At 36.8% G+C, this 15,489-nt stretch overlaps 1 long non-coding RNA gene across 1 annotated transcript in view; it reads right to left on the bottom strand.

The window, feature by feature from the left end:
- LOC132531649 (uncharacterized) overlaps window positions 1-15,489 on the bottom strand; it is a 279,219-nt gene that overhangs the window by 62,857 nt on the left and 200,873 nt on the right. The window contains exon 2 of the long non-coding RNA XR_009544156.1: window positions 624-727. This is a non-coding gene — a long non-coding RNA (uncharacterized LOC132531649). The remainder of the gene's footprint in view (window positions 1-623; window positions 728-15,489) is intronic.

The raw sequence follows: 15,489 nt of genomic DNA, 5'->3' as shown, positions 1-15,489 counted from the left end.
TGGCACATATATACAATGGAATATTACTCAGCCATAAAAAGAAACGAAATTGAGTTATTTGTAGTGATGTGGATGGCTCTAGAGTCTGTCATACAGAGTGAAGTAAGTCAGAAAGAGAAAAACAAATACCATATGCTAACACATATATATGGAATCTGAAAAAAAAAATAAAGGTCATGAAGATAAGGGAAAGATGGGAATAAAGATGCAGACCTACTAGCGAATGGACCTGAGGACACAGGGAGGGGGAAGGGTAAGCTGGGGCAAAGTGAGAGCATGGTAATGTATATATGTCCATATATACTACCAAATGTAAAATAGATAGCTAGTGGGAAGCAGTCGCATAGCACAGGGAGATCACCTCGGTGCTTTGTGACCCCCTGGAGGGGTGGGATAGGGAGGGTGGGAGGGAGGGAGATGCAAGAGGGAAGAGATATGGGGATATATGTATAACTGATTCACTTTGTTATAAAGCAGAAACTAACACACCATTGTAAAGCAATTTTACTCCAATAAAAACGTTAAAAATAAATAAATAAATAAAACTATGTCTTCTATGCATACTTGAAGAGCAAACACAAGGAAGTTTTGGTACTATTGGGGCTAATCCCTCCATAACTTACCTCATACTTTGTAGTCTGTGCAGTGCTGAGAAACTCCAAACTGAGAAGTACATGGGTATTCATAACCCAGATCTGCTGTGGGCTCTAAGAGGATGTCTTCCAACCTGAAAGATGTAGAGAGATATTTCCATTAAGTCTTTTTTTGTTTTTCTGGCCACGCTATGTGGCATGCAGGATCTTAGTTCCCCAACCAGGGATTGAACCCGTGACCCCTGCAGTGGAAGCTAGGAGTCTTAACCACTGGACAGACAGGAAAGTTTCTCCATTAAGTCTTTATTTCTAAAGTAGAAACATATAAGAAACAGGAAAATTGAGTTTCAGTGACTATAAAAAGGAGAATTTTGATTATTTTCTTTTAATGAAAAACTAATATGTTTCTCATTTCTTATCTTTTTAGGAAACTTTTTAAATGAGTTAGTTAAACGCACTCAAGTATTCAAACATTGTAGTGACTTCAGGCCAAAGCTGTGATGAAAAGAATCATGGCTTCAGTTAAATTACTGAACTAAGGAGCACGAAGCCAAGTGCTCACAAGGGTCCTGCCTGCCTTCTCCTTGCATAGGGGAAGGGCAGGAAGTGGTAGTGTATTTGCAAAAGAGAAAATGAAAACGCTTTTGGAAATGCAGAAAACATGCAAGCCCTAATTAGAAAAGGACTGCATGTTGACAGGTAGGATGACTGACGCTCCAGGTTTGCCCAGGACTGAAAGATTTCCTGAGATGTAGGACGTTCTGTGCTAAAATCAGATAGTCTCAGGCAAACTGAGGTGACTGGTCACACTATGATGGATTTCAGGGATCATGTTTGGAGGGTGGGGATGTGACAGTGTGGGAGCAGCAGGGCTGGTAGATACTGAAAAAAATACAGGCCTTGGTTTGAGTATCATTGGGTGGGAATTTATTTTTTCATGGTTTTCTTGAGTATAGCGTTTTGGGTTTTTTATTGAGGTATAATTAACATACCATAAAACTCACTATTTAAAGCACACAATTGAGTGGGTTTTAGTAACTCACAGATTATGCAACCATCACAATTCTGGAACTTTTTCATCACCCCCCCCAAATAAACTCTGTGTCCATTATCAGTCACCTCCCATTCCCCACTCCCTTCATCCCCTAGCATTTTAAAAGAAGGTGATTAGAATTTTCTCGTTTAGGAGGAAAGGGTGAGTAATAAGACATATACAGAACCCAGAATATATTGGGGCTTAAGTTACCTTTTAGTGTATCTGATACAGCCACAGAGTGAAAAGGTAAAAATCAACCCAAATCCTTTAAGGAGCAATTTCTTTACCCTCAGATTCCCAAAACCCACTGCTGGTCAGGAAGTAACCTGATGGGAACACTGATGTTATGTAAAGCTTGAGAAAAGTAAACTTGTGGTTATGTAATCAATTTTATTAGCTCTCCTTTAGAAGATCTCAATATTTCCCAAGCAGATGATTAGGTTGGGCACAGCCTTATTTTATGTGGCCTCTTTTATAATTAATTAATTAAGGAGTATGCATTTTATTCACCTTTTTCATCAGAAGTGATTGCTCATCATTTAAAAATAATGAATGGGAATATTTTACTCTAAAGAAAAGTTATCAGGAAATTTTTTAATTAGTTGTCTTTTCCCCCACATCAATGTCTGATATCTATTTATTCATGGCTTGGAGAAACAGAAGTTGAAATTTGAATCTGCCTTAACCAAATTTTGCTAAATATTACCAAACCCTTGCCACTGGCCCTATTTGCTTGCTGTTCCACAGTGATAGATGGAAAGTTCCTAACCATCTGGACTCTGGTAGTCATACAGAAACATAAACAGTAGAAATGTATCAAGGAACATATTGGACAGTTTAACTGCTTATCATCAACTGTTGGCTTAAAAAAAAAGATGCTATGGTCCAGACCTTAACTTGGGAGTTTGTTACCTTGATCACAAGATGGTACCGTCAACCACCACTGGCAGAAACTTCAGTTGTTAATTACAGCCAGTAGGAATACATTTTCACTGAGCCATTCTCATGCTAGATCCTGCTTGTGACTCACAACACATATGTGAAAGATATCTGACCCGTGTTGGTTGGAAGAGCTAAGGCATTTAGACTATACGTGTGTCGAATATGTGATCTCATCCACATTAGAACCAGGTTCTAAAGAAATGAGCTAACCAGGTACAGACTAAACTGGCAAGAAACAAAAGGTGTGCCTTGGTTTGGGAGAGGAGTTTTCACCCAGGGATTCACAAACCTCTCAATGATTTTGGTCTACTGACAGGCTTTAGAAGATCTGTGAACATCCTAAAGTAGTATCTAAAACATTGTACTTTTTTTAAAGAAAGGAGCCGTAGACTCTTATCAGATTCTCAAAATGCTCCACTACCCAAAATAGATTAAAAAGTGATTACTCTTGAAGAGTATAATTAACATAGTTGATTCTATTTTCTACTATATGATCTGACTCCATAAATAAGCCTTTACATTTTGCCTGCTCAGAATTATGTCCCAAGTCTGATTCAGCGACAAGTAAATTTCTGTGTTTATATATTTATATATGAGTATATACTTCCCTCTTATTGTATACACACTGTATCAGCCAGAATTTGGTCACAGAAGCAGACAACCTGTGAGTGATCTGGAATAAGGGATTTATTATGGGGATTAGATTTTTATGCAATTGTGGAAACAGAGGGAGAAGTCTAAGGAAAGCTATTGCTTTTGTGTCTGGTGTGGAGGCTGAAGTTGCCAAGCTGGCAGATGTGAAGAAAAGCATAACAGAGCTATAACTAGAAGCCACATCTCTCAAGTTGCCTTCACCCTTGACAACGCAGGTTACTTGCAGGTGAAGCTGGGATCTCTCACCACATAACTGTTCAAAAATTACACAGAAGTTGAAGAAGGAAATTAATCAGGAGATCCGGCACTTTGGACAACATGCAGGAGAAGATGTTGTGGGAGCTGGAGGATTTGGAAGCACCGATGTGGCTCGAAACCAAAAAAGTGAGCCAATGGATCAACAACAATCATACAACCTACGGCAGCTCCTGGCACCCTACACTGATGTTTAGAATGTAGGACTAACTGCTGTTTCAAGTCTACCCTCCAAACACATGAATTTTGTGTGTGTGTGGACAATCCTAATCCAATGAGAAAGAAAGTCTAGAAAAGTTCATTCCAACTTGGTTTTGTTGACCCAACCCAATGCCAACAGATACACAGTACTTGACTGAATACAAACATGGGGAAAAATGCTTTTACTTGTCAATGCCATAAAATGAAGGTGATAGTCTGTTCCTAATCTATTCTGTTCAGTTATTGTAACCCATGAGTTGCTCACATTGGTGGATGTATTTATTTGAACTTTTAAAAACTGGAACCAATGTTCCATGAAGCAAAGGCCACTGTGGAACCCTCCAATCACAGCATATAAATATGGAAGAATGAGACAGAAGTAGTATCTAAGATTAATAAGTGATTAATATCTATGATAAACAAAGCTATCCAGGATATCAACAAAGGAGAATATTAAACATACTAGAAAAATGGATAGAGAATGTTACATGGCAATCCACAGAAAGAAAAAGCATAATGGTTAATATCTGAGTTTGAAGGAATACTCAAATACATTGATAATCAGAGAAATGTAAATTTAAACAGTAAGATACAGGACTTCCCTGGTGGCACAGTGCAGGGGACACGGGTTCAAGCCCTGTTCTGGGAAGATCCCACGTGACACGGAGCAACTAAGCCCGGGCGCCGCAGCTACTGAGCCTGCGCTCTAGAGCCCGTGAGCCACAACTACTGAGCCCGTGTGCCATAACTACTGAGCCCGCGTGTCTAGAGCCTGTGCTCCACAACAAGAGAAGCCACCGCAATGAGAAGCACGCGCACTGCAACAAAGAGTAGTCCCCACTCGCTGCAACTAGAGAAAGCACACAGGCAGCAACAAAGACCCAACACAGCCCAAAATAAAATAACTTAATTAATTATTTTTAAAAAGTAAGATACTACCTTTACCTCAGGGATTAATGAATACTGGAATGCCATATGTTGGTGAGGACATCAAGCAGGAGCACTCATGCACTACTGGTAGAGGGTAGACAGGGACAGACATACTGCAAAGCTCCCTAGTGCTTACTTGAGTCAAGATTGATGACCCAGCAATGTTATTCCAGGGTTTATGTTAAAAAAGAAATGCTCAGAAAAATCCATGATCACTAGATTATCAAGAGTATTCACTGTTGTGTTTACTCAGGTAGACAGCTGAAGGCAATATATGAGCCCATATCTAGGTAAATAAATAAGAAAAATATAGTGGACATATACTGTAGAATGCTATCCAGCAGTTAGAAGCAAACAAGTAAATGTATTCTCTGTAACATGGATAGGTATTAAAAAGCCAGTGTTAAATGAAAAAAAAAGTAAAAATATAATATTTACACATAAATTATAATCTTATAGGTAAAAACATAGTAAAATGTAATGATAATTTTAAAAAGGACCATAAAAGTCAAAAGTGCAAGTCAAACACATTAGAGTCACAGGCTATAGGGGGAGGAAAATGGGAGTGAGGAATGAAAATAACGGTGAATCAACCAATAAATAAGGGATGGGCTTTGCACAGAAAGGTAATAACAGTGTGCTGTGAAATAACTTAACTCTCTGTCCTTATAGATTGGAAATAAACATACATTCATAGCAAACAAAATTTGGCATAAATGTTTTTTAGAGTATCTAGGCATATAGAGAACTTTATCTGCTACAACTATGTCTCCAAGCTCCGGTACGTCTTTTACCACACCACACAACTCATGAAATTTTCTGGTTTCATGGTTACTCAGCCTCAAAGACAAACTGAGTTTTCAGATAACAGAGAGATTCTGGTTAGATTCCAAAACAGGCATGTTGGAAAATAAAGTGTATATTTTCAATTTTAAAAAGAAAAGAAAAAACAAGTTAGTTAAGTTAGAATTGGTGTAGAAAAATACTAATGGTTTATAATTTTAATTTTAACATCTTGTGGTATGTAATTTTAAAATCATGGCATAAAACTATAGGTAAGAAACCCCTAGCAAAGAGAAAATAGGGTAGACAACAAAGGTGAGAAGAATGGGAACACCCTCGACATCATTCCTTGGAAAACTGATAGAGTTTTTCTGTCGAGTAGACTGAATACAATGACATTTTTCATTTCCTACAGGACAACCCCATTCTGAGGTATCTGAGCTCCTTCAGAGGGTAGAGTTACTACAGGATCTTGTATCTTATGACATAGCTGGCCTTCTATAGCTCTTTATTGCACTGAAAATATTTTAATGGGAAAGGGGGATAATTGGGTAAAATTTAAGATGATACATTTATGACATTTATTGTTTGAATGACATTGTGTTAAGACAGACCTTATTCATATACTAACTTATCAAATGTTAAATGAACATTTACAAAATGTCACATATCCAACTAGACCCCAGATTTTATTAAAAAATTGACATGGTGCCTGTGGTCACTAGAACAATGGCCTCCTCTCCCCACCCCCTCACCCCCACCTCCCATTCCCCTGCCAAAGATGTCCACATCCTACAACATGAACTCTATAAATGTTACCTTACCTGGCAAAGGAACTTTGTGCGTGTGATTAAATTAAGGATTTTTAAAGGGGGAGACAGTCCTGGGTTATCCTGGTGGTTCCAATGTAATTGCAGGAACTTACAGAGGGAGAGGGAGGCAGGATATTCGGGGTAAGAGAAAGAGATGTGACAACAAAAGCAGGGTCAGGGTGAGAGAGATTTGAAGATGCTACTGACTGTGAAGATTGAGGAAGAGACCATGAGAAAGGACTTTAGGCAGCCTATAATAGAACTTGGAAAATGCAAGGTCTCCGAAAGGAATGCCACTTGATTTTTAGCCCAGTGGGACCCATTTCTGAATTCTCACCTCCAGATCTCTAAGATAGTAAATGTCTTTTTGTTTTAAGCTACTAAATCTGAGGTAATTTGTTAGAGCAGCAACAGGAAATTAATACAGTTCCTCATTTGAGAAATTCTGATGCATTGAGAGAGATTAGCAAGTAAACATTCAGAATACCCAGTATTAAATCAATTGATAGTCATGCACCAGATACTATAAAACTATTTAAACCTTAGGGGAAATTTTTAGAAAGCTCCTCTAAGAAGATACATAGGCTGAAATCTGAAGGAGGGTTAGAATTGGCTGGTTAGAAAAAAAAGAAGGAAGGGAGGGAGGGAAGGGGTCAGGAGTAGAGCATTTAAGTCAGCAGCCCAACCGAAATATGACACTTCCAAAACAGCAAAAATCTCAGGAAATTTGGGCCCTGAACCATTCTATCTTCTATCATAACTCTTCCCCCACTCTTTGAGGAATGGGGTATTTTTTTCCCCTGGATTTTAGCAGTGCTGATAAATCTGCCCATTCTGGAAAAGGAACAGTGACAAATAGACAAGCACAATCAAATTATTAAGGAAGAGGCATTCCTTCACTGAAGCTGACAAAGTATCATATATGTTATTATGAAGTCTCAAATAATGGATACCATAAATATGTAAAAGATTTTGCTGAACTGCAATTTTAAATATATTTTTGAAATACATTGTTAATTTTTAGTATGGTTAATCTAAAAACCATGTAATCCACCTTCTGTCATAACACCATCACTTTTGAGTGAATCTATGCAGAGATATGAGTGAACAATTCCCTGCTGCCCTCATGCCATACTGGGAACCAAGGCAGCCCCATCGTGTAGATTCCCAAAGGGAAAAGCTCTGTAAATTAAAACTATATTGTATGGGCTTTCTTCCAAAACAATGGTGAAATTAAGTTAAAGGGCCTATTTTGATAGGATTTAAAAGTAAAATCACATTGTATTTTGTAGCAATCAAATACATAATTTAAAAAGCTCATTTAAAGGGCTTCTTACTATTCAACACAGTACAGATAGTGTCTTGAGGACGATTAAGGAGCTTTATCACTACATCTCCGGAACTATCACAACATTTCCCACTACTTCAGAATTCAGTGGAGAATTTTTCTCTGGTGACATCCTAATATAGCTTATGTATTTCTTCAGAGTTTAAAGCCCCCCACTACCCCACCAGGGTAACTGGAATCACAGGTAATTGTACCAAATGTTAAGTGAATATATTATTCGAAGATCAATGACAAATGTTATTGAAATCAAAATATCCTGTTTCTAGCATATTCTGTAATATACTAAGTGGTACTAGACTATAGTGATCCATAATGATCAAGAGATTTGTAATTATCTTAGTTATCTCAAACATAGGTTTGAAAGTATTAAAATAATATACTGAATAATATCTTTGCATGGTAACATAAGCTCATCCAACAATAAGCTTAATCAGGAAAACTTCACTTCTTTATATTATTTGTGTATTTATTCTACTCTTCCAGCCTAAATAAAGATACACTATTTTCTTTTTAAGAATTCCAGTACTCCCAGCCTCATTCTACGAGGCCACCATCACCCAGAAACCAAAACCAGACAAAGATATCACAAAAAGAGAAAATTACAGGCCAATAACACAGATGAATATAGACACAAAACTCCACAAAAAAATATAGCAAACAGAATCCAATAACACATTAAAAAGATCATACACCATGATCCAGTGGGATTTATCCCAGGGATGCAAGGATTCTTCAATATATGCAAATCAACCAATGTGATACACCACGTCAACAAACTGAACGATAAAAACCATATGATCATCTCAATACATGCAGAAAAAGCTTCTGACAAAATTCAATACCCATTTATGATAAAAACTATCCAGAAAGTAGGCATAGAGGGAATCTACCTCAACACAATAAAGGCCATATATGACAAACCCACAGCAAACATCATTCTCAACAGCAAAAAACTGAAAGCATTTCCTCTAAGGTCAGGAACAAGACAATGATGTCCTCTCTTACCACTTTTATTCACATAGTTTTGGAAGTTCTAGCCGTGGCAATCAGAGAAGAAAAAGAAATAAAAGGAGTCCAAATTGGAAAGGAAGAAAGTAAAACTGTCACTGTTTGCAGATGAGATGATTCTATACATAGAAAATCCTAAAGATGCTACCAGAAAACTACTAGAGCTAATCAATGAATTGGATAAAGTTGCAGGATACAAAATTAATACAAAGAAATATGTTTCATTCCTATACACTAACAGCAAAAGATCAGAAAGAGATAATAAAGAAACTATCCCATTTACCATTGCACCAAAAGAATAAAATACCTAGGAATAAACCTACCTCAGGAGGCAAAAGACCTTTACTCAGAAAACTGTAAGATACTGATGAAAGAAATTAAAGATGACACAAACAGATGGAGAGATATACCATGCTCTTGGATTAGAAGAATCAACATTATGAAAATGACAATACTACCCAAAGCAATCTACAGATTCAATGCAATCCCTATCACATAACCAAAGGCACTTTTCACAGAATTAGAACAAGAAATTCTACAATCTGTATGGAAACTCAAAAGACTCTGAATAGCCAAAGCAATCTTGAGAAAGAAAAATGGAGCTGGAGGAATCAGGCTCCCAGATTTCAGACTATACTACAAAGCTACAGTAGTCAAGGCAGTATGGTACTGGCACAAAAACAGAACTACAGATCAATGGAACAGGACAGAAAGCCCAGAGATAAACCCACGCACATATGGTCACCTTATCTTTGATAAAGGAGGCAAGAGTAGACAATGGAGAAAAGACAGTCTCTTCAATAAGTGGTGCTGGGCAAACTGGACAGCTGCATGTAGAACACTGAAATTAGAACACTCCCTAACACCATACACAAAAATAAACTCAAAATGGATTAAAGACCTAAATGTAAGGCCAGACACTATCAAACTCTTAGAGGAAAATATAGGCAGAACACTCTATGACATAAATCACAGCAAGATCCTTTTTGACCCACCTCCTAGAGAAATGGAAATAAAAATATAAATAAACAAATGGGACCTAATGAAACTTAAAAGCTTTTGCACAGCAAAGGAAACCATAAACAAGATGAAACGACAACCCTCAGAATGGGAGAAAATATTTGCAAATGAAGCAACTGGCAAAGGATTCATCTCCAAATTTTACAAGCAGCTCATGCAGCTCAATATCAAAAAAACAAACAATCCAATCCAAAAATGGGCAGAAGACCTAAATAGACATTTCTTCAAAGAAGATATACAGATTACCAACAAACACATGAATGAATGCTCAACATCATTAATCATTAGAGAAATGCAAATCAAAACTACAATGAGGTATCACCCCACAGCAGTCAGAATGGCCATCATCAAAAAATCTACAAACAATAAATGCTGGTGAGGGTGTGGAGAAAAAGGAACCCTCTTACACTGTTGGTGGGAATGTAAATTGATACAGCCACTATGGAGAACAGTATGGAGGTCGCTTAATAAACTAAAAATAGAACTACCATACAACCCAGCAATCCCACTACTGGGCATATACTCTGAGAAAACCGTAATTCAAAAAGAGTCATGTACCACAATGTTCACTGCAGCTCTATTTACAATAGCCAGGACATGGAAGCAACCTAAGTGCCCATCAACAGAAGAATGGATAAAGAAGATGTGGTACATATATACAATGGAATATTACTCAGCCATAAAAAGAAACGAAATTGAGTTATTTGTAGTGAGGTGGATGGACCTACAGTCTGTCATACAGAGTGAAGTAAATCAGAAAGAGAAAAAGAAATATCATATAATATCATTTATATGTGGAATCTACAAAAATGATACAGATGAATTTATTTGCAAAGCAGAAACAGACACACAGACATAGAGAATGGAGATATGGATACTGGGGGAGGATGGAAGGGGGGTGGGATGAATTGGGAGAATGGGACTGACATATATCCACTACTATATTTAGAATAGATAACTAATGAGAATCTACTGTGTAGCACAGGGATCTCTACTCAGTGCTCTGTGGTGAACTAAATGGGAAGGAAATTCAAAAAGAGGGGATATACATAGTCGTATAGTTGATTCACTTTGCTGTACAGCAGAAAGTAACAACACTGTAAAACAACTATACCCCAATAAAAAGTAATTAAAAAAAATCCAGTACTTCTGGTATATTTCCCAACTATTTATAAAAGGCACAACCACAATCAGCTTGTAAGAATATCACTTAGTTGTATTACATAGACGGTTTGGTAATTAATCATTCATTAAATAAAATATAGTCTTTTAAAGATTCCCAAAGGCCTAATATGAAGCAAACTTTTTTTAAGTTGAAAAAAAGTAATTTTCCCTCTATTTTAGAGTGTTCCAGGAAAGCTTTTTCAGTTGAAAACTGAACTGTGTAATAACACAATATCAAAAAGAACATTGCCACAGTGGGCTATTGATTTCTATTAAAAGACTTCTTAAGATGTCTTCTCAGAGGACCTTGTCTTCTACAACTGTATAATTTCAGCCCCCAATATGTCCTTTCAGTAGGGACAATAATGACCATTGTGGTTTTATTGATACTCTGGTAATTATTCTTCCCTTGAAGATTTTTTATTCACCTGACTCTTAAGAGACCTAATGGTTTGGACAGCAGTTTGGAGAACCAGGAGTTCTGTTGCTGTTGCTACCATTTTTGGTTTTTTAAAAAGAGTTTTGCATTGATTAGAATTAGTTGCATTAGTTAGAATTTCCAATCTTTATGTAGAGGAATATCTTTATGCTGCTGTACTTGGATTTGTCTTTAATTTTCAAAGTCAACAGATAAAGTCTCTCTCTGCTGGCCTGAAAATTGAGTACCATATATAACATCAGACATAGAGATATCTTTTTTTTTTTTTTTTTTGCGGTACGCGGGCCTCTCACTGTTGTGGCCTCTCCCGTTGCGGAGCACAGGCTCCAGACGCGCAGGCTAAGCGGCCATGGCTCACGGGCCCAGCCCCTCTGAGGCATGTGGGATCTTCCCAGACCGGGGCACGAACCCGCGTCCCCTGCATCGGCAGGCGGACTCTCAACCACTGCGCCATCAGGGAAGTCCTAGAGATATCCTTTGTGTGTGGCTAGCTGGCATCACTTACTAACAATAAAGAGTATAATAGTATAATATTACATTATAGATGAATCTAGTAAAGTCATTTTACTTTACAGGTTAACATATTCATATAAATGAGAAAAATATAAGGAGAAATATTTTATGTAAATCTTGAAAGTAAACTTTTTCAGAACAACTAAACCATTTGGTCGTACCCTCTGCTCCACAATGATGACTCTCAAAGACATCTGATGCCTTATAAATAATAAATATTGAAGTTATCAAATAACACCCAGGACTTTCTGAAACCGAATAAATTTCCTACTGTCACACGCAATCAAAGTTCCTTGAACTCTCATGTTTTTGTGCATTCATTGCATTCCACTGTGTTAATAATTATTTTTATAGCAATTTCATAGCTATGTTGTATTTGGCTTAGAAGTGTCCAGAATTTTACAGGAATAAGAAATATTTCAAAATTAAAAGGTCAGCTTCTATAACTCTAAAAGGTTTTAAATCTTAACATACTGGATCTCTTCTAATGTTAAAATGTTACTTACAACATTCCACATTGACACAGGATATTCCTTCCTAGATTCCCTTCATGAATTGACTAATGTAATTGTCACTTAAATGAACACCATTCTTCAGGTAGTTTTCTCATAATTGATTTTCCCTCAATATCAATGTTAACATTAATGTCTTCCTTTTAGAATTTCCCAAAGTTTGAAGCTTAGAAAGTAGGCATGAATTCAATGGAGAGAAAGAAGTGGCAGCACATCTCTACCATGACACTAGTTCTCAAATGTAGTGTTGCAGCATCATGGTTTTGGCATAAACTGTAAGGAATTTTACTAGCAATAAAGTACTGAAAAGATGTCGGTCCTTCCGGCTGACACAGTTTCTTCATTTACAGCAGCTTTCTACCCTGTGACATTTAAAGAAATCTTGAGAATTGCTCAGGACCTCTACCATCATGTGGAATTTCAGTATATAGAGTCACCTAGGAATAGGATTTGGAATCAGCTCAAAAGGTGAAAATCATGGTCAGAATGAGTCTTCACAATCATTTAAGCAAGCATCTTGTGGGAGACACATATTTCTAATTAACTCTGACAAGCCATGTTTTCTCCTGCACTGGATCACAGAGGTTTTTTTCTTCAAATGAACGGTAGATGAGGTGGTTGGCTTGCATTTAGAATCTGTCTGATATTTTAAAAATCTATGTATTTTGAAGAACTAGAGCCACTCTTCAGCCTGACAAGATGTTGATACTTCCAGAGGCAAAACTGAGACTAACAGGAGGAAAGCTAGATTTCCCATCCCACAGTCATCCCCAGGGCACTCTGTTTAAGCATAACTGCTGGCTGAATCTACTAGGGTATTTAACTTATTACTCTTTCCTTTGTGTTTCTGTCCCTTGAGTTAATTTCACTTAAGTAAATGCCTTGTGATGCAACTGCATTTCTGATTGTCAACATGTATCAGTTTATGCCCCATATTCAAGACACAAGAGGCAACTCCTCCTTTGCTTTTACCAAGATCTCCTTTGAAAACAACATGTATAAGGCATTTGCCTGAGGATTGAGTGTACTCTTCAGAGATCCTCAGAAGGTGAACACTGTCAAGGCAGATCACTGTATACACCTTGACCTCTGGTGGCACCAGGTATTTTAAGTCAGTGAGGATAAGTTCAATTTGCATTTACAAGTAACACATTTCACTTTTCATGGCACAGAGTAATCTTTTTGTGAAAATTATGTCTTTTCTCTATCTCTAATCATCTCTTCAGTTAGAAGAGAAAGGAAAAGTATATAATTAGGTTTAGGAAGCATTCCCCTGATATAGCTGTCACAGAAATGTTACAGCTACTTTGCAATATTTGTAATACTCATTGCTCAAAATTGCAACAAACTTCTTTTTCCTGCTTTATTTTTTTAACATTTTCACTTTCCAAAGTTCTCAAGACCAAGGCCATTGGCCCTGACTCTACATTATAATGTGAATGCACTATCCATTGCCTTTGCCAGTCAAGGGGTACCTTTCTTTCCAAACAACATCCTGCACTTGATTGTCTGTATTTACTTCCAGAGATAAAGAATATTGTCTAAATTGATGTCCATAATGACTAAAAAGTTAAATGAAGTAAAAACTCTACAAATAACAAATGCTGGAGAGGATGTGGAAAAAGGGAATCCTCCTACACTGTTGGTGGGAACGTAAGCTGACACAGCCACTATGGAAAACAGTATGGAGGTTCCTCAGAAATCTAAAAATAGAATTACCATATAATCCAGCAATCCCACTCGTGGGCATGTATCTGGACAAAATTCTAATTAAAAAAGATACATGCACCCCTATGTTCATAGCAGCACTATTCACAATAGCCAAGACATGGAAACAACCTAAATGTCCACTGACAGATGAATGGATAAAGAAGATGTGGTACGTATATACAATGGAATACTACTCAGCCATAAAAAGAACGAAATAAGGCCAATTGCAGAGACGTGAATGCAACTAGAGATTATTATACTAAGTGAAGTAAGTCAGAAAGAGAAAGACAAATGCCATATGATATTACTTATATGTGGAATCTAAAATATGACACAAATGAACCTACTGACGAAACAGACTCAAGGACATAGAGAACAGACTTGTGGTTGCCAAGGGGAGAGAGGGTTGGGGAAGGGATGGAGTGGGAAGTTGGGGTTAGCAGATGTAAGCTATTATATATAGAATGGATAAACAACAAGGTCCTACTGTATAGCAGAGAAATATATTCAATATCTTATGATAAACCATAAAAAAGAATGTATATATACATGTATAACTGAATCACTTTGCTGTACAGCAGAAATTAACACAACATTGTAAATCAACTATACTTCAATTAAAAAAAAGTGAAGTTAAGAATGAATGAATTTCTTTCCTTATGAGACATAGTAAGAGTATCAGCAAGAATGAAGAACTTAGGTGCCCGGCAGCCCAAAAGGGACTGTGGAAGATGGAATAGATATTAACAGAATAAGACACAAAGTAAGGTAGAGATAATATAGCCAAGTACTTCTTTCATAAAGTGAAATGATAACTTCTACACAGAAATCCTGTCTTCCCTGAACATTGCATTTCAGGAATGCTTCATTAAAAAGTTGTTTTTACCAGAAATTGGCACACTGGGAACTGATTATTATAGTGGAACATATTTGTCTTTGGTAAAAGTAATGCCCTTACAAAAGTAATGGGGTAATTTGAATCGATAGGGAAGTATTTTTCTTTTCAATTAAAATTAACTTTTTTTAATACAGGGGTTAAAGTCTGTATTTTCCTTATAGACTTCCTGTCTTTTGAAACATATGAGCTGAAAATGTAAAGCTGTTGGTAACTAAGGGTAAAGAACAAGTAAATGTAATCAAAGGCTATCTAGGACTGTTTTAATAAATTAGAACTAATATTTTTTACAGAAAATATTGTGCCTTCTGAAAGTGCACACATCATACCTCATATCATGTTGAAAGATCATCGACTCTGTGAGAACAGTACATTTACAGCCAGGAAGATTAAATTCTGTCCTTTACAAACTTTAGTTCTGATTTCAATGTTCTCTATACTTATTTCCATATATAACAAACAGTGATAAATAAGAAAGACAAAAGCTGAGTTTACGTTTCAGAAATAAGAGCTGTACTTGCTACTGCTTGGAAATATTAAAACGTAAATCTCTATTCTTAGTGTTGTGAAAACCACAATTCATATTACTGCAGATTAACATCTCAAATCTATTTCTGTTTCTCTCTCTCTCTCTCTCTCTCTCTCTATATATATATATATATACACACACACAT

This window comes from Lagenorhynchus albirostris, chromosome 13 (genome assembly GCF_949774975.1).
Source record: "Lagenorhynchus albirostris chromosome 13, mLagAlb1.1, whole genome shotgun sequence".
Taxonomy (NCBI): Eukaryota; Metazoa; Chordata; class Mammalia; order Artiodactyla; family Delphinidae; genus Lagenorhynchus; species Lagenorhynchus albirostris.
Note: the sequence above shows the minus strand (reverse complement) of the source record. Positions and strands in the feature narration are given on the sequence as shown.